This window comes from Mesoplodon bidens (assembly GCF_964165515.1).
Source record: "Mesoplodon bidens genome assembly, chromosome: 3".
NCBI lineage: Eukaryota > Metazoa > Chordata > Mammalia > Artiodactyla > Ziphiidae > Mesoplodon > Mesoplodon bidens.
Genome location: NC_138178.1, coordinates 4,327,768 through 4,349,886, shown reverse-complemented (window position 1 = coordinate 4,349,886; position 22,119 = coordinate 4,327,768). Strand labels below are relative to the sequence as shown.

The following is a 22,119-nucleotide window of genomic DNA, read 5'->3' as shown; positions in this document are numbered from 1 at the left end:
TCATTTAGATTTTGTGAATGGCAGAATCTGTTCTGAGTCCTCTGAAGAACTCTTCTTAAATATATTAGTATAAAAATATCGAGGTCTTCAAAAAGCCCATTGTTTCCATGGTGTAGGCCTTTGTTACTGAGAATGTTTTACTTTTTTCTTTTAGTTGACATAAGTACTTTACAAAGTATTTTTTAAAAGTCCTATTTTGTACTTCACCATATCATGAGCTTTTAACATGTCTTTTTCAACACAATTTTTGTAGGAGAACAAGGGCATGGTTATATACCAACCTTCCTCATTTTCAGATTGTTTTCATGTATTTGGAACACCTACCCTGTATAAACTAGTTTTGATTAGGTTTCCTCATTATTAAAATAATTTTGGAGGTTGATGCATTTTTTATGTTTGCTTACCTTTTTTTTGCTTGCCTTTTTTCCACTGAGATCAAAATATATCACTTTACAACCCAGAATCACTTCTGTAGGTGTTTTTAGTTTTTAGACTCTCAGGTATATTTCAAATTATAATATACTTTCCACTTATGCCCCATTTTCTTCCATTATGATTCATCTTCTGCTTGGCCAATCCATGCAAAGTCCTAGCTAAATTAGCCCCACTAAATTCACTGAAAACAAACAGGTGATCTAGTATGGAGTAATTAGGGTGGCTAAGAAAATGGGGTTCCATTAAACAGTGAACTTTCAGTAACTTTTCCGAGTCGTGCTGAAGTGAAGGTCAGTTACTTTCCTCCAGGTTAACTGTTCACATGTCTCAGGTCTTCACAGGCGTCCTACCCAAGAGAGTAGGCTGATCCAACCAAGGATTAGTTGTCTCTTTCCTATTCTGTCTTTCATAGATGTAAATATCGTCAGCTTCTCTTTGTTCTCTATTAATTTGTTTCTGGAAATCTTCATGCCTGATGATTATCAGATGCTAAAGAAACCCTTTTTGAGAGTTTGGCTGATGTCTCAGAAATATTTGCAACAGTTCAATTCAACAAGTATTCCCATCTTATCTCATCATTTTTCCACATTCATGACCAAGCATGTGTCTTTACTGCAAAGACCTGAGATGGAGAAAAGGAACGGTTTCTCCCACCCCTGCCCCAGATCTTACCATGATGCTTCCTTTCACCCTCTGCTTTTTTTTTTTTTTTTTAGAGTTTTTATGAGTTTATTTGTAAAACATTTAGAATAGTGGTTCTCAACTGGGGACAATTTTGTCCCCCAAGAACATCTGGCAATGTCTGGAGATGTTGCTGGTTGTAACAGCTGGAGGAGGAATGCTACTGGCATTTATCCAGTGGGTGGAGGCCAGGGATGCTGCTAAACATCCTATGATGCACAGGACAGCCCCCCAGCAAAGAATTCTCCAACCCGGGATGTCAACAGTGATGTGCTTGAGAAACCCTGATTTGAAACGATGCCTTGCCTGATAAATGTTATATTAGCTAGTGTGACTTTGATGTGTTATGTTAAAGATTCCCTCTCCACTCAGAGTGAAGATATAGAAAAGAATAAAAGGGAGAAAGGGGACCAACGACTCAGTGCTGCATGTACACGACGGGTATAATGATGAGAACTTTTAGGAGGGTCGCAGGTATTCAAGATGGTGTCTTTAAAGCATTTAGCCCAGTGCCTGGCACGTAGTAGGTGCTCAGTAAATGAGAGACTTTAGGACTACCCCACCTTTGTCATGGATCCCAGTGTCACCCTCTGCTTATTTTAGAGTTTGAGGGTAAAGGAGGGGGAAAAAAAAAAAAAAACCAGGAAGATGATCACTGTGGGAGGGAAAAACTTTTATAGAGTCTTCTATTGACCCATACCGGAGAAAATATAAAGTTCTTCAGGAAGTTCCTTGCTACCATCTCACCATCTGTGTCATTCCTGTAAAACAGTCCTCGAGTTTTAAGAAACTTATCTGGGCTTAGGGCTTTACATTTCCCTTCATATTTCCTTATGCCTTTGATACACGTAGAAAAGTACCAGCTTCCATTCCTTCTTGTATGTGACACCTGGTGACAGGAGAGCCCAGGGGACAGCTTGACTGTTTGGACTCTCTGACAAGGACACTTGGCCTAGACTCGGCTTTCTCCTCTCCACCCTGAGTGTCTGGGCATTGTGACCTCACCAGTTCTTCTTTCCTAGAAAGTGCTATTTTCTCTGAGCCAGGGGTCCTCTTTTTCATGTAGGTGTGACGTTGAAGTTTACTCCCATTCAGATGTCTCACTCCTGTGGAAGGATTTGTCCACTTCTCTTTGGCCCAGGTGCTGTATCTGAAAACTGGAAAATGGCCAACCGCTTCTTTAAGGCAACCCCCGCCAACCAAAACAAGCAAACTTTTCATTTGAAAGAAAAATAACATAGACGGTGTATTCGTTTGCTAGAGCTGTTGTAACAAAGTACTGCAAACTGGGTGGCTTAAACAACGGAGATTTATTTATTTATTTATTTTAAAGTATTTATTTATTCATTCATTTTTGGCTGCGTTGGGTCTTCGTTGCTGCGTGCAGGCTTCCTCTAGTTGCAGTGAGCGGGGGCTACTCTTCGTTGCGGTGCGCGGGCTTCTCATTGCAGTGGCTTCTCTTGTTGCAGAGCACGGGCTCTAGGTGCGTGGGCTTCAGTAGTTGCAGCACGCAGGCTCAGTAGTTGTGGCTCACGGGCTTAGTTGCTCCATGGCATCTGAGATCTTCCCGGACCAGGGTTCGAACCCATGTCCCCTGCATTGGCAGGCGGATTCTTAACCACTGCACCACCAGGGACGTCCCAAACAACAGAAATTTATTGTCACCTGTTCTGAAGGCTAAAACTCTGAGATCAAGGTACTGGCAGGGAAGGAGAGATCTGTCCCAGGCCTCTTTCCTTGGCTTGTAGGTGGCTACCTTCATGTTAACATGGTGTTCTCTCTGTTGTGTGTTTGTCTGCAACTCCCCTTTTTATAAGGGCACCAGTCACATCAGATTAGGGCCCATCCTAATGACCTCATTTTAATCTAGGTACCTCTGTAAAGACCCTATGTCCAAATAAAGTCATATTCTGAGGTACTGGGGCTTAGGACGTCAACGTATGAATTTGGCAGGGGCGTAATCCAACCCATAACAGGTGGTCACTCTGTTATAATTAGCATCACATATAATTTGTTTCCTTATACCTTAAGTGTTTAACATGATGATAGACTTACACTAAAAAGCACTGACCTCAAAATTAACAGAAAAACATCTTTTACTAGAGTATTAAAAGAATAAAAAGGTGCATTTCCCTCACATATGTCAGTGATCCATATAGAAATGAAACAACCATGTATTTTTGTAATCAGCCCATTAAACTAATATCTCAATTATGAACCCACTTTGATTTTCTTTATCATTTGACCTTTTATTTAGAATATTCAGTTTCTTCAAAGTATAAAATCTCTTCCTAAGGCCTTGATCACTTACACCTAGGGACATGTCAGAGGTTTGTAAAACACTTAAAAGGCTTGAGGCTTTTAAACATTCAACTCATCAGCATAATCCAGAATCTGGTTCTCACTTTAGCATATGAGTAAAATGCATATGAACTGTTGCACATCTACAGTAAATGTTTTCTTTGCACTCAGCTTCAGGACAACCACGAGTACACACATATACAGACATTTATGCATATATGTGTGTGTGAGTATGTATTCTGTGGCTTCGAAGTTTTTCTTTTACCCTTTTCCCTCTCATATTTAAAAACAGCTGTATTTTAAAATGTAATTTTATCCCTAAATCATATGTGTCAAGATTGGAGCTACTGTTTTTTTTTTTTTTTTTTTTTGCGGTACTCGGGCCTCTCACTGTTGTGGCCTCTCCCGTTGCGGAGCACAGGCTCCGGACGCGCAGGCCCAGCGGCCACGGCTCACGGGCCCAGCCGCTCCGCGGCACGTGGGATCCTCCCGGACCGGGGCATGAACCCGCGTTCCCTACATCGGCAGGCGGACTCCCAACCACTGCGCCACCAGGGAAGCCCTGGAGCTACTGTTTTAAAATAATTTTTGTACTTGAATTTCTCACAGTGAATTATTGTCCGTTGTGTTCTTGCAGTTGTGACTTCAAGCTTATAGATGTTTAATAGCAAGAAGAATGAGGAAATAACATCCTCACTTAATCTTTCTCTCTGACAATTACAAGGAGAGCTGCAGCAAGGAGAAAAACCACATGGTGGGTCAGAATGCCCTGCTATGTGTTAGTTACTTGTGGGGAAGAAAAATCAAAGATCATAGGTCGTCTCTTGCTGATTTATTTGAGGATGCTTCCTGGTTTGCCCAGGTGAGGCTTATACAGAAGAACAGTACTCTTTTCAAGGTCTTATTTCAAGTGGTGTTCCTTTAGGAAGCAGGCTGTGTCTAAGGAGTCCAGACTAGAAATCTCTATTAAAGGTTTCACAGTCAAGTGTGTTGTTAGGATCAATGGCTAGACATGTGCATTTTGGAAACAGTTCACAAGGGATTCTAATGCTCACTTACGATTAAGCACTATTACCTGAAAGGGATCAAGGGATCAGAATGTATCATAAAGAAAAAAAATTAGGTAGCTAGTGGTGACTAGGGAAGTAGTAAACCAAGGCATGACTTACTGACTTATGAATGACCATTCCTGAACTTGAAGTATATACTATAGTAGAAAAACAGAAGAAAGTCCTGTGTGAGCCCTGAGGAAGTGACATTTTAATCTGAATAGTAAGGAGAGATAGCATCTAAGCATTTACCCCCCAAATAGTTTTCAATTTAAAATTCCAATTTAAACGTAACAACTTAATTTAAAATGGAAATTTTTAATTAATAATTTGAAACTTAAAATGTAAGTGTGCAGTGTGTTTCTGGGATGGTAAGTACCCATGTGCATGGAACCGGGGCATATGGAGAGATGGATGGGAGATGAAGTTGGGAACAAAGGAGTGACCTTGGGGGACCGTGGGGTGTGGTGGCTTGAAGCAGGACCTTGTCTTCTTTGAAGAAAGAATTCAGCAAAGAGACAGATTGTGAAGCAGATAAAGTGTTTACTGGAAGCAAAGTACGTGTGGAAGAACACACAGGCAGACTTGGAGTGAGTCGAGCCCAATAGGGGTGGCTGGGATTGCTTATATGGGGGCAGTTTTCCGAGTTCCCTTTGGCCAATTATCTCATTCATGCCCATATTTGTTCTGACTCAGGGCCCTACCCAATTGGCACATGCATCTTTCAGCCAAGATGGATTCCAGTGCAAGGGTTTCTGGGAGGTTGGCAGGACATATTATGGGCCGGCACCCCTTCCCTCCTCTGACCCCTGAGGAACTTTTCTGTGCACGTGTGGTCTGGGAGGTCTCCTTGACCATGAGAATGAGAAAAATGTGGTCGCCTTATCTTTTACTCAAGCAGGGCTCTGCCCCTGTGGTATCTTTATCTCCAAGTGTCAACAAGAGACCGGTTGCAGCTACTCTGCCTGGGGCCCAGCTATCTCCTGCCTCAGGAGGCCACCAGATCCCAGACGCCTCTGTGCCATGATGGGTTGTGATGCAACGTCCTGGGGCAGGGAAAGGTTTGCAAGAATGCACTGATGGGTTGGCTAATTGGAAAAGCAATTGGTGTCGAAGAAACTATTTGAGTAAAGATGATAGTGATCGCTAACGTTTATTGAATGCTGACAATGTGCCAGCCACTCTGATAAGCATTTTATTTCATCATTAGCACAACTCACTGAGGTGGGCACCATTAGTATCCCCATTTAAGAGATGATGAGTTGAGGCCTACAAAGATTAATAAGTTGCTCAAGTTCATACACTTAAAAAGCACATAGTATTTATTATGTCAAATTGGTGTCCTCTTGGGAATGTCTAGGTGTTTGTTGGGCAGTGAGAAACTTTAGACAATAGTGATGATGCTCAAAATCTGGGAGAAAGTGGCATGGCGGTTCTGGGTCATTGGGCCAAAGGCAGCGACTGTGACTGTTGACTCTTGGTGTAAGGCATGGGGTCCAGCCACCGAGCCAAGACTCTGCTAGAGCTGGACATAGGAGTGAGTCCCAAGGGCTGAGGTGGCCTCAGGGTCCAGCACCATCAAAGACTCAGGAGGGTCACCTCTTTAGTATTGAGCACATATGAAGAGAGAGAGGTGTTCACAGTTAGGAAATCTGAGTGGAGGTTATGCAGGTGTTTTTTAAAAATTTTATTGAAGTATATAGTTGATTTCCAATGTTGTGTTTAACTTCTGCACAGCAAAGTGATTCAGTTATACATATATACATTCTTTTTCATATTCTTTTCCATTATGGTTTATCACAGGATACTGAATATAGTTCCCTGTGCTCTACAGTAGGACCTTGTTGTTTATCCATTCTCTCTAGACTAGTTTGCAACTGCTAATCCCAAACTCCCAGTCCATCCCTCCCCCACCCCCCTCCCCCTTGGCAGCCACAAGTCTGTTCTCTATGTCTGTGAGTCTGTTTCTGTCTCATAGGTATGCTGATTTGTGACATACTTTAGATTCCACATATAAGTGATATCATGTGGTATTTGTCTTCCTCTGACTTACTTCACTTAGTATGATCATCTCTAAGTCCATCCGTGTTGCTGCAAATGGCATGATTTCATTCTTTTTTATGGCTGAGTCATATTCCATTGTATATATGTACCACCTCTTCTTTATCCATTCACCTGTTATGGACAGTTAGGTTGTTTCCATATCTTGGCTATTGTGAACAGTGCTGCTATGAACAAAGGGGTGCGTGGATCTTTTGAATTACAGTTTTGTCTGGATATATGCCCAGGAGTGGGATTGCTGGATCCTATGGTAGGTCTATTTTTAGATTTTAAGGAACCTCCGTACTGTTCTCCATAGTGGCTGTATCAATTTACATTCCCACCAACAGTGTAGTTTCCTTTTCTCCACGCCCTCTCCAGCATCTGTTATTTGTAGACTCTTTAATGATGGCCACTGTGACCAAGGTGAGGTGGCACCTCTTTGTTGTTTTGATTTATGCAGGTATGACTAACTGTACCTGTCTTTACATTTTTCTATAGGTTTGAGAAATTTCAAAATAGCTAGGGGCAAGAGGAAGACGTAGGGTGGGTGGGAGTGGGCAGGGTGTGAGGTAAAGTGAGGGGAAGAAGCTCTTGTGAGAGAGACGAGGACCCCAGGGTGAGGCTCAGAGGGTGCTCGGCCAACACCTGCCCCACCGGCACACAGAGAATGGGCAGTGTCGCACTCTCAGAGGTTCCATAGCCATGGCCGGCCTGCCTGCCCGCCTCTCCAGAGAGGTTTCTGGGCTGAAGGACCTGACAGAGCACAGCTAGAGGCAGAAGCTGATGTTTTCTCCTGGCAACCTTATTAGGGTTTTGCATTTTTTTAAATCCGTTAAGAGTTTTCCAGTAGATAAAATAAAACCGCATGCCAACACAATATAAACAGGTTTTCCTCATCATCATCAAGTTGAAGAAGGCTAGAGGGATCATAGCCCCAGGCAGCTGCTTCTCTTAATGTCATGTTGTGGCTTTTTCAGCGAATGTGTGCAAACCCTTTCAAACCAGTGCTGCGACTAACAGCCTTTCCCCTGGAGTAGCAGTAGTTAGCTCCTAGATGCTGAGAATCAGCCATTCTCTCTCTGCCTCAGGCCACTTGTTTGCGGGAGAGCAGTCATTTGCGAAAATTAGGTTGTTTGGTTACCGAGAGACACTGCCCTTTGCCCTATCTAATTACCCTCTTTTGGAAGAAGAATTGCTTAGTGTCTGTTAGACAGCTCTGCATGCTAATGGTCTTTGGGGAGCTGTTTACAATATTCCCATAAAACAGGTCAAAACAGTTTTACTAGCCTTTTCCACAGTTGCTCTCGATCCAGATAATACAGGAAGCGTCAGCATCCTGAAGATGTGGTATGTCATACAAATATAATAAACTCTATTTTAATGATTAAAAAAAAAAAGAAGATTGCGTGTAGCCTGATTTCAAACACAGTCGTTTCAGGACCACACACCAGTGTTTAGTCTTTTTTATTCAAAGCAGAAGAACAACTCGGGATCCAAGGTTTGAAGGTACCTACACTTTCTTAGGAAGTCATGTCTCTGACTAACGTTTGGTTGTTTACGAAAACGACATGGAAAACAGACCAGCTACTGATATATCTGTACTTCCTGACTCTGCTAGACTTCATTTGTACTAAGTTCTCTCTACTGGCCCTCATGTACCCAAAGCTGCTTGTTCATTCATTGATTCATTTATTCACCAACGTGTGGCATGTCTTTGCCAGGCACGGGGCCAGACAGAGAATAAAATAACCAGGTTCTTCCCAGTTTAAAGATAAATAAGTCCTAGGGATGTAATGTACAGCGTGGTGACTGTCATTAACAATACCGTCGTGTATATTTGAAAGCTGCTAACAGTAAGTCTTCAACATTCTCATCACGAAGAAAACAAAATCGTAACTTTATGTGGTGGTAGATGTTAACTAGACTTATTGTGGCGATCATTTCACGATATATACGTGCATCGAATCATTATGTTGTACCCCTAAAATGAATCCAATGTGACGTGTCGATTATATCTCAATAAAATAACAAGGTGCCTAGGATAAAATATTAAAGCATTTTATTAAATGTATTAGTGCTTTAAAGTCCACTCTTAGGAGTCTGGTAATAGAGGTGCTTTTGCAAAATGTGTTGGGTACATGGGGCAGGGTGGGGGAGGAATTCTATCATGGGAAATGGAGGACATGTCACAAAGGAGGTCTGGTTTGAGCTGGATGTTGAAAGGTGGGGAGAAATGTTCTAGGGGGAGAAACTGGGAAGGATGCGCCAGGCTGAGAAAGCTCGTGTCAAGGCAGAAAAAAAGGGCAGAAAAATGACACGTTCCATCTGCTGTGACTGGTGGGAGGCCTTTGTAGGCCTCAACCCAAACAAGTCTACGGAGGAACAGCATCCCTGCCCCGTGCGCCCCCTGGAGCACACCTGTGGGTCATCTGGCATTTCCCGCCAGGACCGCCTCTGTCCCAGAGGAGACGTTTCCACATCTTTCCAATACCTTCTTCACATCCATCGGTTCTGCATAAACTGTTCAGAACCTACTCCATCTCAACAAGCACCAAATAAGGGTTTTCTCTCTTAGCTCTCTCTTTACGTGTGGGGCATTTTAAAGGGCAAGATGGATATTAACAAAGGCCACATGCCTTCTTACTTACCTTCAAACTGATGTTAGGTTGACCGTGGATGTTTACATTTCTGTGGTTTGAAGAGTTGTAGGTTTCTGGGTCAAAAATGTGTTTTGTTTTAGATTTCATGTCAAAAATGATCTCTTGAGAAAGTTGTATAATTTAAAAAGCAGGCTCTAAATAGGAGTTGACCTTACATCCATAATATATGACTATATATGTACATATATATGTATAAATGTGTACACATTTCCTTCTATGTATGACTTTTGGGATAATATATATAATCTAACATTATTATTAAGGTCATAAGTATTTCTGTGAAAGTTAGCAGTGATCAATCGTAAAAAATCAAAGCAGTTCAAATCTGAATTAATTGATAAGCACACCTCTTTAGGAGTTCCTTTATTTTAATCTCGAAACATAACTCTTCCCGGGTATGTGTTTAGGAAATTATGTACACTTTCTTACTTTGAGGATAGTTATTTGTGCACCAGTTCTTTTGCCTGAAGAGGTCTAGTCCCCAGTGAGAAAGAGGAGGGAAAAAGTGTTGAGGGTCCCCAGACCTCCGCAGAGTGGTAGAGAGAAGGAAAGAAATGAACAGAGCTGGGAAGCGCTTTGAATTCTCTCTCAAACTTCTAGATCCCAATGGCTTCCCATTTTCCTTCCCAATTACTGAGACTAAAACCGGAAAGTTTCTAGAGCCCTGAGGCCAGGCCTCCCTAGTCCCCTGTTACCCCACCCCCATCTTGTTTTTAAAGGGAAAGTTGCCTAGAATTGTTCGCTGAGGAAACAGTGGAACAGATTGGGGATGGTGGGAGAGGGGATTGCCAGAGACTGGGGGGCACACCCCGTGTTTTCTTTCTCACTGGCTACTAAACCCTGCAGCTCATTTCAGAAATGCTTGCGTTGACTGTGGAAGTTGACTGTGGAACAGATTAGCCTAAATAACCTTATTATACCAATAATAACTGCAATAGCATAGACTTTCAAGGAAATTCAGGGGTGATAATACTGGGTCATTGGTAGTAATTTTTTTAAAAAAAACTAGCTCCTTTTGTTTGATAAATGTGACCTGTATTAGAAAAAATGTCCTGTTGTACATGAGGACATCTACATGTTTACCAGGTGATTCCATTTCACATATCTGCTATCATCATCCTTGTTTTATGTTGCAAATAAATCATAAAATACAAATATAATATTTATATGTTTATTCTCGTTGAGGCTCTGCTACTCAGTACCTCTGTGACCTGGTAAAGTTACTGGAACTCTCAGGTCCTCTGGGAAGAAGGATAATAATACAGAACTGGTAGGGGAGGAAGGCATTCAGCTTGGTCACAAACACATCTATACTCTGAGGGAAGACAAAACATTCACTAAGTGACTGCAGCTTTAAGCCAGGTGTCGTATCAAAGGACCTGAGTGCAAAACTACCTGCTTAGCTAAGCAAATGAGGCTTCTCCCCCAGGTCCCCACCCACCACCTGTTCCAAGCAGTGTTTGTTCTAAGCCCCTTTGGTGTGGAAGTTCTGGGAGAACCATTTGTGATGCCTCCACATCTAAGAAAAAATCATGAAGACATTCCATATTCCCTGGAGCTGGATTTTTTTAAAATTGTTGTTTGCCTGTTTTTTACTTCCTTTGTCAAAGGCAGCTCAGGAGGCTGGTAATCAGGCCGAAGGCATGGCTGCTGAATAAATCAGCTACTAGGAGGGTTTTTAATCAACAATGTGATTTTTTCCCCCCAGAAATTGATTTTGAGCAAAGCATTTTACATCAAAGGGTCTTCATTCAGCAAAAATGTGATTTCTGGGTGATATCTTAGTCTAGATTTGAATCCCCCCTTCTTTTTTTTTCCCCCTGAAGCTATATTTAGAATCTATCAATCACTTTTCACTGCCGTCTTTTTCATTCTCTCCCTCAGGAGCTTAAAGATCCATTTTGTCCATTCAGTTTTCCCCATTTTACTCAGACATTGAAATACAAGCTTCCAGTTTTTTTTATCAACATGCTTTCTTCTTTAGGTGCTGTGTTACCATGGAAGATTGGCCTAGGTGATTTAGTGGAAAATCAGTTGGACCATGGAAATCCAGTTTGAAAATCAAATGTATTATTTTCCCCAAATGTAAGCACCTGGAGAATGATTTTTAACTGTGGCAACTTTACATAGGCCAGTGGTGATAATTTGACCAGGGCTTGGGTTTCCCTGCAAAGACCTGAGAAAACCTACTTAATCTGGAGACTTGTTACTTTTCCACAGTCTATTCACAGCCAAGAGATTTTTAAAAACAATGGTTTTCTTCTGTTTAGTTCATTCAGAATCCGCATCTTAAGTATACATGATAAATGGTGATTGGCCACCCAGATTAGCCTAAATGACCTTATTATACCAATAATAACTGCAGTAGCATAGAATCTCAAGGAAATTCAGGAGTGATAATACTGGGGCATTGGTAGTAATTTTTTTTTTTTTAAAACTAGCTCCTTTTGTTTGATAAATGTGACCTGTATTAGAAAAAATATGTCCTGTTGTGCATGAGGACATCTACATGTTTACCAGGTGATTCCACTTCAAATATCTGCTATCATCATCCTTGTTTTATGCTTCAAATAAATCATAAAATGCAAATGCAAACATAATATTTTTATGTTTATAATACTATAATTTATAAATGCAATTTATAAATTATATTTATTATATTGTATTAGAAATACAATATAATTGATAAATACAATCTAAATACTTATAAATTATACGATATATTAAATAAATAATAAAATATTCAATATTTTTAAAACCTGCTGAAAATATCTGTTGTTATCATTCTTGTTTTTTGTTTATTTTCAGTGATGAATCATTTATTCGAACAAGACAAAAATGTTTCCACATTGTTTCCTTTTATACAGAAAGGGGAACATTTCAAATATATTAGCTTTTCTCTTTTTCAACAGGATTTATTTCAGTCTGGTCCCAGGAACTGCCTTTCATTTTAGGGTTCACGTTTTAGTAACACGTATGCACCCGTTACAACCAAAAGAGCACACCTGAATTTTGGATGGTCCTTCATTATTATGGTGACCATACCAACCTATGGTAAAAGCCCTCTGGCTCTCCCCAGCATGTCCCTCTTTTCAAGCCAGCTCTGGCCTTCTTTGTACTAGCCTCTATCCCCAACTTCATTATTATCTCCCCTGGTCAGAAATTTGATGTCTCCACTATCTTTTTCATGAACTTTGATAACTCTGTGAACTATTGGAATGTCTCGTCTTTCGACTTTAAAAACAACGATTTCAGCAGCCCTAATGGGGTGTTCCAGGGAATTTGTTAGGAACAGAAGGTGACCCCTGTGAAAGGCTGGCCCATGCTGTCACTGGGCACCACCACGATGGGACTCCCGCTGCCAGTGAGGGCGATCAGGCCTTTCCAGATCATGAGCGCAGAAGACACAATCATGGCGAAGTTTAAGACCTGGTAATAGAGCTGGCGCTTGTTCATCTTCCTCGGGTTCCCAAAGATGTCCAAGCCGGACACGGGGAGATGTGACCCCACGGTGCCCATGCGCACCATGCCGGGCTCTCTGGGGGCCGAGGCGGCCCGCGGGCTCCGGGTGTCACAGACAGCTGCGGAGCACCGGCTAGACCCCCACCCAACGGCCTTCATCATTCTTGTTTTCTGATTAAATGCAGCTGGTTTTCTCTGAATATAAAATTAATATAGGCTCACTTAAAAATAATTCAGAAAAGAAAGATTACCCATGATTCCACGACCCAGATCTATTTACATTTTAAAATAACATGGGAGAATTCGTGATAAAAGATATGGTGACAATATTGCCCTCTGAATAAAGTCTTCTGATTGAGTTCAACTTCAGTTTGGAGGACTTTACTCAATCGATTTTAGACTTTTGACCAAATGCTTGTATTTTATAAGGTGGATATTTTATACAAGGTAGTGCAGACTGACTCCTTTATTAGAAAATTGTACTTCTTGGATCACAGCATTTGTTTCCTTGGTCTTCATTTGTACTTATGGACCCGTTCTTCCCCTTTGTTCACATCTCCCCTCCAGTTTCCCTGTGTTAATCTTCGGAAAGATCCTTCTTTCTGGAAGGGACATCAGTTAGAATCCTCTGTGGCAGGAGCCTGCACACAGGACCCAGGCTGGCTTAAGCAAAAAGGAGGTTTGGGGCTCATTGAACTTTCAGGCCCAGGCGTCAGTGACTGGAACGGCACCTCTGTCCTTGGGCGCCTGGTTTCTCTCCATCTCTCGCCTCCGCTCTCCCCCATGTGTGCTTCATCCTCAGCTCTAGGCGGTGACAAGATGGTGCCCGACAGCATCAGGCTTCCATCCTTCCAAGTTCATGTTCTGTTGCCCCTCATTGAGTGTGACCTGAGTGATTGTGCAGCCGTGGATGAAGAGCTCAGGCTGTGGTCTCTGATTCACTGATGGGCCAGACCCAAGCCGCATGCTCACTCGGGAGGATAAGGAGGGAGGGAGAAAAGTCAACTCCATATAAGACACGTGGACTAGGAGGGAGAAAGGTGGCGACTTCCAGAGGAATATCCAAGAGCTGTTACCAGGGGAAGAGTGAACGGGTTTAGGATGGTGGCGAAAAGAGCTGAGGTCCACTTCAGAGGATGAACGAAGCCTTTAGACCTGTGAGATCTCAGGTTCCTAGGGGGGGCTCAGGAAAACACCATACCCCAGGTGTAGGTGCAAGAAGAAATCATTGGAACCCCTCAAGCCTTCTTCCAACCATACTATGCTTTCTCCCATCTAGAAGCAAGTGGATTCCTAGTGGGAATGAGTGAGTCTGAGAAAAGGTATCTTCCTGGAAATTTGTATGTACATTTATGTGTCTAGAAATATGTGTTCGTGAACATGTGTGCTGCCCCTATAATTTTGAAAGTATCAAATCTTAGTCTTTGTTATAAAACCACTCCAGTTACCAGTGTAAAATTAGAATGTTTCAGTGGTATATGTGTGTGTTATATGTGTTGGTGTACGTGTGTTGAAAAAGCCCATGTGGGGACCAGAGGACTGGCTAAATCTAATTATTGTGGTCTTAATAAAATTTGAGTGGCGCTAATGCGCTCAAGGCAGAGGAGAGAGTTTGGCTGGTTTTAGAAACCAAGAAGTTGTGTTCTTGATTTTTTTTTTTTTTTTTTTTTTAGCATGAATATAGTATTGTCAGGTTTTACCACAAGACTAGACACCTTAAGGGAATTTAATGAGATGTTTGAGAATCTTACTAATTGGGGCAAATTAAGATATTAAGATTGAGATTGTATTTTTTTTTAAGGAGTAATCATAACTTTTGCTTGGGATCTTAATTCAGTGGAAAGGAAGGTTTCATTTGTCAATTTGTGAGGTGTTCAACACTGTGTGTGTTACCATTGGCTTTGTCATTCAAAGTACCCATGGCACCCATCCAGAGAAAACTGTTGTTCTTGTTCTCAGATCTCTGTAGTAAGGATTTTTTGGTTGTGAATGTCAGAATCCCATCTGAAACTCACATAAGCAAAAGGGAATTTGTTTCCACTCATAACTGTCAAAGGCCTGGATGTTATTAGAAATGATAAGATGCTGGTAGGACTGTGTCTCCTGCCTAGGTGTTGGAGTCTCTCCTACCACAGACCAGATTTCACCGTGGAGGCCGGGACATGACAATTGGAAGCCCCAGGCTCCCTTCCTGCCATCTTTGATAACGAATAAAAGTCTGTTGCTTCCTGTTCCCCTTTTCTAATTCCATTTCAAAGAACCACCGATTAGGACTCTTAATTGACCTGCTTTAGTTCAGGTACCGCCTTTTGGACCAGTCTCTGTGGACAAGGATGAAGGAGTATGGCGGACCAGTTTGGCTAAAATGTGTGTGTCAAGGGTGGGCAGATGGTGTGGTTAGAGTGGGGGAAGGACAGACCAAGGAAGGAGGGTGTGGGTTGCCATCAGAAGAAGTCAGAAAGGAGTGGGGGGCAAGCCAGTCATCAGTGGAAAGAGTTGACTTCTGTTACCCACGGTGCTCGTATGAGTGCCTCTTCAGAAAGCAGACATCTCAGAGACACGGGTCCTTTATCACACTCTCTGTCTTCCCCATGAAGTAACGGAGCCTCACTGGAGACACAGATCCAGAAGAAGGATCGAGCAAGGTGGAAGGTTAGAAGATCTACTCTCTCGGGGAATTACATAACCAACATCTTTCAAGGTGTGAAAAGCTAGCCCTTGCACCTGAGGAGTTGATCGAAAATCCTTTTATCTTGGATTTCACTCTTCCCCTTAGGTTCCATTCACATTGGGCTTTCTAGTTTCCCAGGCATGTTTTCATACACCATTTCTTTCCAACTATACAGTCTCTTCTGAAGGTATGGAAATAGAAGTTCAGAGAAATTTGACCCAAGGTCCCAGAGCTAGGAAAGGGAAGAGGCAGGGTTTAACTCCGGTGCTCACCACACCGCACCAGGCTCTCTTGGTTGTTAGGTTCTGTTTTCATCTTAGTGTCACGAGTGTTCACTGCTAAAAGCCTACACCTATTTCACTTTACCTTCAACGTGTGTCTTAATCAACAAGTGTTAAGACGAGCGTGTTTATTTCAGTCATTTAGTGGCAGGTTCACCCAGCCATTTTGAGCACAGACTCTGGAGTCGGACTGCCCGAATTCAAGTCCAAACTCTCTAGTTCTCTGACTTCAGGCAAGTAACTTAACCTTTGTGAGTTTCAGTCTCTCTTCAAATGGGAAAAATGATAAGACCTATCTTACAAAGCTGTTTCGAGAAATGGAAAAGCTGATGGAGATGAAGGAAAGATAATTCATCAAATACTCTGATTTACATTAGCACCCTCCCTTGCTGGTACAGGGGGAATGTATGAATATTGGCTTGAAAGGTGCTCATAACAGATTCAGGTCAGCGGCTTATTTTAGGTCAGTGTACATATCTTTACAGGATACCCACAGGTGAAAGATGTATTTGTGATGGAAGGAGTCTGGAACATGTTAAGAAAGGTTTCTTAAGAGCTGTAGGCCACAGGAGCTTTAGGTTTGATTTTGACTTTCGGACGTGGGTTAGGAGTCCTTAAAAAAGCAAGTTGTGGTTTAGTGTTTTCTGCCTTTGAATTTGGAGGTAGGTGATAAGTCACTGAGGTTTCTGAATGTGGGGAGACATGCTTCCAACTGTCGAACATGTTTTCCATGACATGTTTTCTCACACGAAAAGCAAGGACATGGTATGTCTTGTGGATGTTCAGACGTTTGTATCCTCCGGTCGGGCTGTGTCTTGTTACATTTTTGTAGGATTTTAAAATGATTAGCAATTCACTGAGACTTTCAAATGTTTGGATTTTACATTTCCATCAAGTGACACAAACATCCTTGCAAATTAGTAAGCTCAGGGTAGTTTTCCAGCAGAAAGTGAAGCTGCTGAGTCTGGAATGGCCTCTATGAAATGAGTAAATTTGTACTAAATTTGATTAGTACAAATTTAGTAATAGAAAGTTATAGAAAGTGAAAAAGAGACTATTCTATAATAGCTACTGAATGGAGACTCTGTTCTATAATAGTTAACCTTCTAAATGCTTTGAAAAGGTGCCTTGTCTTTGTTTAATTTGGCCATTATTTGAGAGAATAAAAATTTAGCACCTTTGAAAGTGGGGCTTTGAGACACTTTTATTTCTGACTTCAGATTTGCTTTATTGTTTTCCTTGATTCAGGCACCACAGTGAGTATGTGAGCCAGATGGCTGTTCTTTCTAACATTTATCCAGATTTCAATAGAATTTAGATTCGTTGAGCACAGCCTTTAGATTGTTTTTCCCTTGGACTAATACAAATGTTTAAAAAAACAAATTCATCTTAGAGAATTGAGACTTTTCACTTTGATTTCAAGACTTAAAAAACAAATTTAGGAACACAAATCAAAATGAAGAGTGTTAGAGCATCAGTGTCATACAATTATTTATAAATAAAATATTAATACATGATATATCAATAAAATAACCTTTAAACATGCTCTATTAACCATCTTCATCTGGAGATTGATATATACGCAGCAACATGGATGGACCTAGAGATGATCATACTAAGTGAAGTTAGCCAGACAAAGACAAATATCATACGATATCACTCATATGTGGAATCAAAAAAAAAAATGGTACAAATGAACTTATTTACAAAACAGAAGTAGACTCACTGACATGGAAAACAAACTTACGGTTACCAAAGGGAAAGGGGGGGAGGGATCCATTAGGAGGTTGGGATTAACATACATGCTATTATATATAAAATAGATAATAAGGACCTACTGTATAGCACGGGGAACTCTACTCAATATCTTGTAATAATGTATAAAGGAAGAGATTGTAAACAAAGAAAAAAATATGTACATGTATCACTGAATTACTTTGCTATATACCTGAAACTAACACAACATTGTAAATCAGCTATATGTTGATAAAAATTAAAAAAAAATTTTTTTGTCTGGCTGATGAGCATTTACCTCCCAATAGGGTCTTGTTTTTAAATCCTTTTAAATAAATCTATAGAATCTTTGGGGTTTCCACAACTCTTAATATTACACACAATGTAATTATGTAGATCAGTGTCAGCCTTTGCATCGTGCTGCCTGCAATACACGTTTAAGAAGCCAGTCGCTGCTGTCCGTTTCCATGTTGGTGCCAGTGTGGTCATGAGGGGTCTCCTTTGACTGAAGGCCCCAGTGAAGTAGGCAGAGACTTGAACAGAAATATCTGTCCCCTCGAACACATCCCTGGTCACCTTACCTTCTACCGGCTGACTTTGTTACATATTAAATGAGCAAGGTGGATGCAAGTCAAAGGATTGGGTCAGAATAAAGCTATTATGTATGAAGAAAAAATGAGAATGATTGAAATGTGAAATCAACATTCAGTACCAAAAGTTTTAGGAGGAGCGTTCATTTTGTTCAAGTTAAGGTTCCTATTTGCTAAGTCTTTGGAAATCTCTCTCTCTCTCTCTAGACACACACACACACACACACACACACACACACACGTCCATACATATGCAGAGCCACTGCCAGGGGACTGGGGGCTCCAGTCTTCTTGTTTTTTAAATTCAAAACATGTCCCTCACCCACTGTAATTCAGTGATACATGTACATATTTTTTTCTTGTGGTGTCCAGTAGAAAGCAAGCACGGTGTGTGCTTTTCCAGTAGCAACTTAGGGTGGGGAGTGAGTTCTTGCTGTTGTACTTGCAGCAGACACTTTCAGAGCACTGAGATTGGATTGAATTCTGAATTCAGCACCTTACGAGATGGGGGCACATTTTTTGTCTTCATCAGAGTCATTCCTCATATGCCAAGGAAAATTGTGGACTTCGATTCATGACCACGTAATGTTTCCTTGTATTATTACATGAATGTCTGCATATTTGGCTTCGTACAAGCAGGGTAAGGAAAGGGAAAGCCTCAGTGATTGTGAGTGGGATTGACAAGGACCTACCACCCAACACCCAACAGAGGACACTGCCTGATTGGGTTTCTGATCCCAGGAAGCTTAGAGTTTTCCATAGGAGCTAAAATATGCACAGAGTGTGCTTAATAGAAGAGAGTGGAAGTGCCTTAAACAGGGAAACAGAGAATGTGCTTCAGGACTTGAGTGTTGGAAGATGGAGTGCTTTTTTTTGAAGATTGTGTTCCTACCAGGGAATCACAAAAGGAATGCAGGAGAAATTAGATGTGATCCTCCAACAGTGGGAAGGAAAGGCATTCTAGGCGTAGGGACCAGGGAGACACAGATGTGGCAGGAGGAGAAGCATGATTTCTGTAGAAGAAGAGTGAGGAATCTTTTTACCTGGTGTTCAGGGAACACTAAGGATTCATGGCAGGCAGGTGTAGAAAGGTGGGTTGAAGGAAATGGTGGACAGATAGAATGCCAGATGAAAGAATTAGAATTTAGAGGCTGGAGACAGATGGTCTGGAAGTACCTTCTCCGTTTGCGGGGGGCTGCAATAGAGGGGTTCCAGTAAGAGCAGCCTTAACTCAGAGAAGCCTGGGCAGGCTTCAGCTTAACAGGTGAGGGATGTGGGGAAATCTGTCCATTTCAGCCCAGAGTTTCAGGGGACAGAGAGAAAGTGAGGGGAAAATAGGGAGCGGCTGAGTGGCGATCTTGGTTAGGAGTAGAGAATGCCAGAACTTGATAAAAATGCCAGTGAGAAAGGGGATAGAGGTGGGTGGGGGAGATGCCCTCTGTTTCAGGCAGTGACTGGGGAAAACTGTTCCACTCACATCGCAGTCTCCCTGTACCTGGGATTTAGGTTGTAAAGACATTTGGTGAAGAGAAAAATACAGAAGCAGAAGTACCCTTTAGAGTCCTACAAATCCCCTGTAAGATACAGAATGTATATATAGCATTGAATTCATCCGGTATACAGAAAGTAGCTGGCTTGTATTTAGGAGTCATGTTGTGTGTATTTTGAAGCTAAACTCCCATCTAACAGGGCAAGGCGACCATCCTGGGAGGACAGAAGCTATGAGAGTGATGGCAGGATGGGGTACCTCATCCCCCATCTCAGGTTCCCAGGGGGACACATACTCATCACCATCCTCTCTCTCCTTTGTTTAGTGGTTGTTGTTGAGGACGCAGAGTTGAATATGGAGATCGTGGAGAGGATGTGACTTTGCTGTATTTGTTCTCTCTTTCAGTAGTCAGTCTGTAGGGATTGAGGGCTTGATCTTTGTCATAAAGCCAGGGCACACGATTCTTTGTGTGTATGTGTGATACTTGCTGTCAGTGGTCTTCATAGTGATTTTTAAACCATTTCACAGGTACTTTAAGCATTAAGCATACCTTATGAGTCTTTGTTAGAGCTTAAGTAGTAATGAAACGTCTCAGATTCATTCTCGTTCAGGAAACATTCATTGAATATCTTTTTGGTACATGCCTATCATTTAAATATACGCCAGACCCTGAAAGTCACAGGAATTCATCAGACAGGGGTCACGTCCTCAAGGATCCGCTTGGCCAACAGAATCTCTTCTTTTTCGATTCATGTGACTCTTATTTATTTCATCAGGGTAAGATAAGCTCACACACACACACACACACACACACACACAAAGATTGTGATGGGGGTGGAGGGGTCTTTCCCCTTTTTCTTGTTTCATTTAGCATGGATGATAGAAGCTTCTTTGGCTGAAGGTGAGAAGATTGGGGGTGAGGGTGCATAGATCCTTTCTATGGAAGGACTAGCAGAAATTCAGGTGAGAAATCTGAGTCAGCCTTGCTGCTTGTAGTACATTCTGTTTCTGAAGTTGGTGAGGACTAGCCTTGGTGTTGCCATGGGGATAGGGGCTTAGAAGGAGCCACCATTAGCAAGTCTATTTGAAACTCTGAGAACCTTTGAGCCAAAGGGAAGTGGCCGGTGATGGATCCCAGGGGGGCTCCTTGGGTGTTTCAACTACCAAACCCTGCAGGGAAGGGCCCGAGGGAGTGACCAAACTACAGAGCAGCATCGAGCTCTTCACTCCACCTTTTTGAAGGGAGAGACAGAGACCTTCTGGCATCTATGTGTTCTAGTAGAGACGTGCACGTAAACAAATGATCATTTTCTAGGCTTTGCTTTCGAATGGGTTTCTACCAATGGAATAACTACCAACATTTCCATTGCAATGTAATTACCAGGAAATAAATGTCAGGGACTTTAATTTTCTTACCTCCTTTTAGCAGAATGTCAGAAAACAAGATGATCTTACTGTGAGGTCTGGAGTGAGAAAGCTCATAAAAAGCCAGGACAGTAGCCCTTGCTACCTTGCAAATTGTTGTAGGAAATGGCTAGTTATCCGACAACCATTAAGAAGGGTCCTCCGTGCCTCTGGGTCAAAGGGGCGGGGTGCGTGGTGGTGGTCGGATCCGCTCATCTGCGGAGAACTGGCGTCGCCGGTCTTTCTTCTCACGGCCCTTGCCCCCGGCACCCCTCCTTTCCATTTAGTCTCTAACACACCTGCTCGCTCTTGTTGAATGAAACTTTGGTGTTTGGGGTCATATATGCTCTTTTGCGATCTAGAACGTGCCCTAATCAGCCATGCCTATTTATCTCCTTTCCTTCAATTTTTTGACATCTTTGGACAAAGTGAAGCTCACATCAGTAGGTTTTTCAAGACAGAACTCAAGAATTTCTTCCGAGTACTTGAGTTGAGGCATTTGTGTTTGAGTTTGGGGCTCACATGTTTGCCTGATGCCTTCTTGGATACTGGTTATTTTCTTGCTCTTATTAATGAACATATGCACACATACGTTTAAAAGGTACTTTAACAGCAAAGAAGGACTTTAAAACTCTTGGCATTCAGACGAGTCATCCAAACTGCATTTCCCCCTCCAGGAGTCTCACTTGGGGATTTTACTTTTCTCTGACTTGCATTAACTTCATAAAAAACCCCTTTAGCTCATCGTTGGCAAAGGTGATGCTCTCCGTGGTATACTCCTTGGGTACAGATGCGGCTCTAAGAGAAGACGCGTCCTGAAGGTCCCATCTTTATGCTTGTATGCACAAGTTGGCATGACTACGGGGTCCGCTTCCTCTGCTGGCTGGAACCCGGGCTATTTATAGTGTCTTTTCTTGGCTTCTGAGTTAGCGTATCAGCGTGTATTTATGCAAGGGAGAGCTCCGAGGCCATATAAGACTGTAGTTTAGAAACCTAGTAGCCTCATTTGCCTTCTGCATATTCTGGATGCAGAAGAGTGATATTATATTTTGCCAACACAGAAATGGAACGGGAATGGAGTGACAAGACACATTACTCCAGCTTTGCTGAAGTCACGGGTGACGTAAGCGTGGCACGAGGCAGAGTCTACACAGGGAGAAGAATTGTCCAAGGATGAGTGACAGGGGAGTTGTCCCAGATAACAGGGCTGCTGTCAGCGGCCCTGGATGAAATCTTCCGTTCCTTCTGCAGGTGGACAACACCTCAAATTCCTGCTCATTCCCAGAGGCATGGATGTTTTCACTGAGGCCAGTGATTTC

The 22,119-nt window shown here is 42.1% G+C and overlaps 1 protein-coding gene and 1 pseudogene across 2 annotated transcripts in view; one reads left to right on the top strand and one right to left on the bottom strand.

Moving 5' to 3' along the window:
* CACNB2 (calcium voltage-gated channel auxiliary subunit beta 2) overlaps positions 1–22,119 on the top strand; it is a gene marked incomplete at its 5' end in the record, with an annotated part of 402,223 nt that overhangs the window by 18,003 nt on the left and 362,101 nt on the right. The window lies entirely within an intron of this gene.
* On the bottom strand, positions 12,120–12,697 carry LOC308614304 (signal peptidase complex catalytic subunit SEC11C-like; annotated as a pseudogene). Its single transcript has one exon. The product of its transcript is annotated as a signal peptidase complex catalytic subunit SEC11C-like (transcript).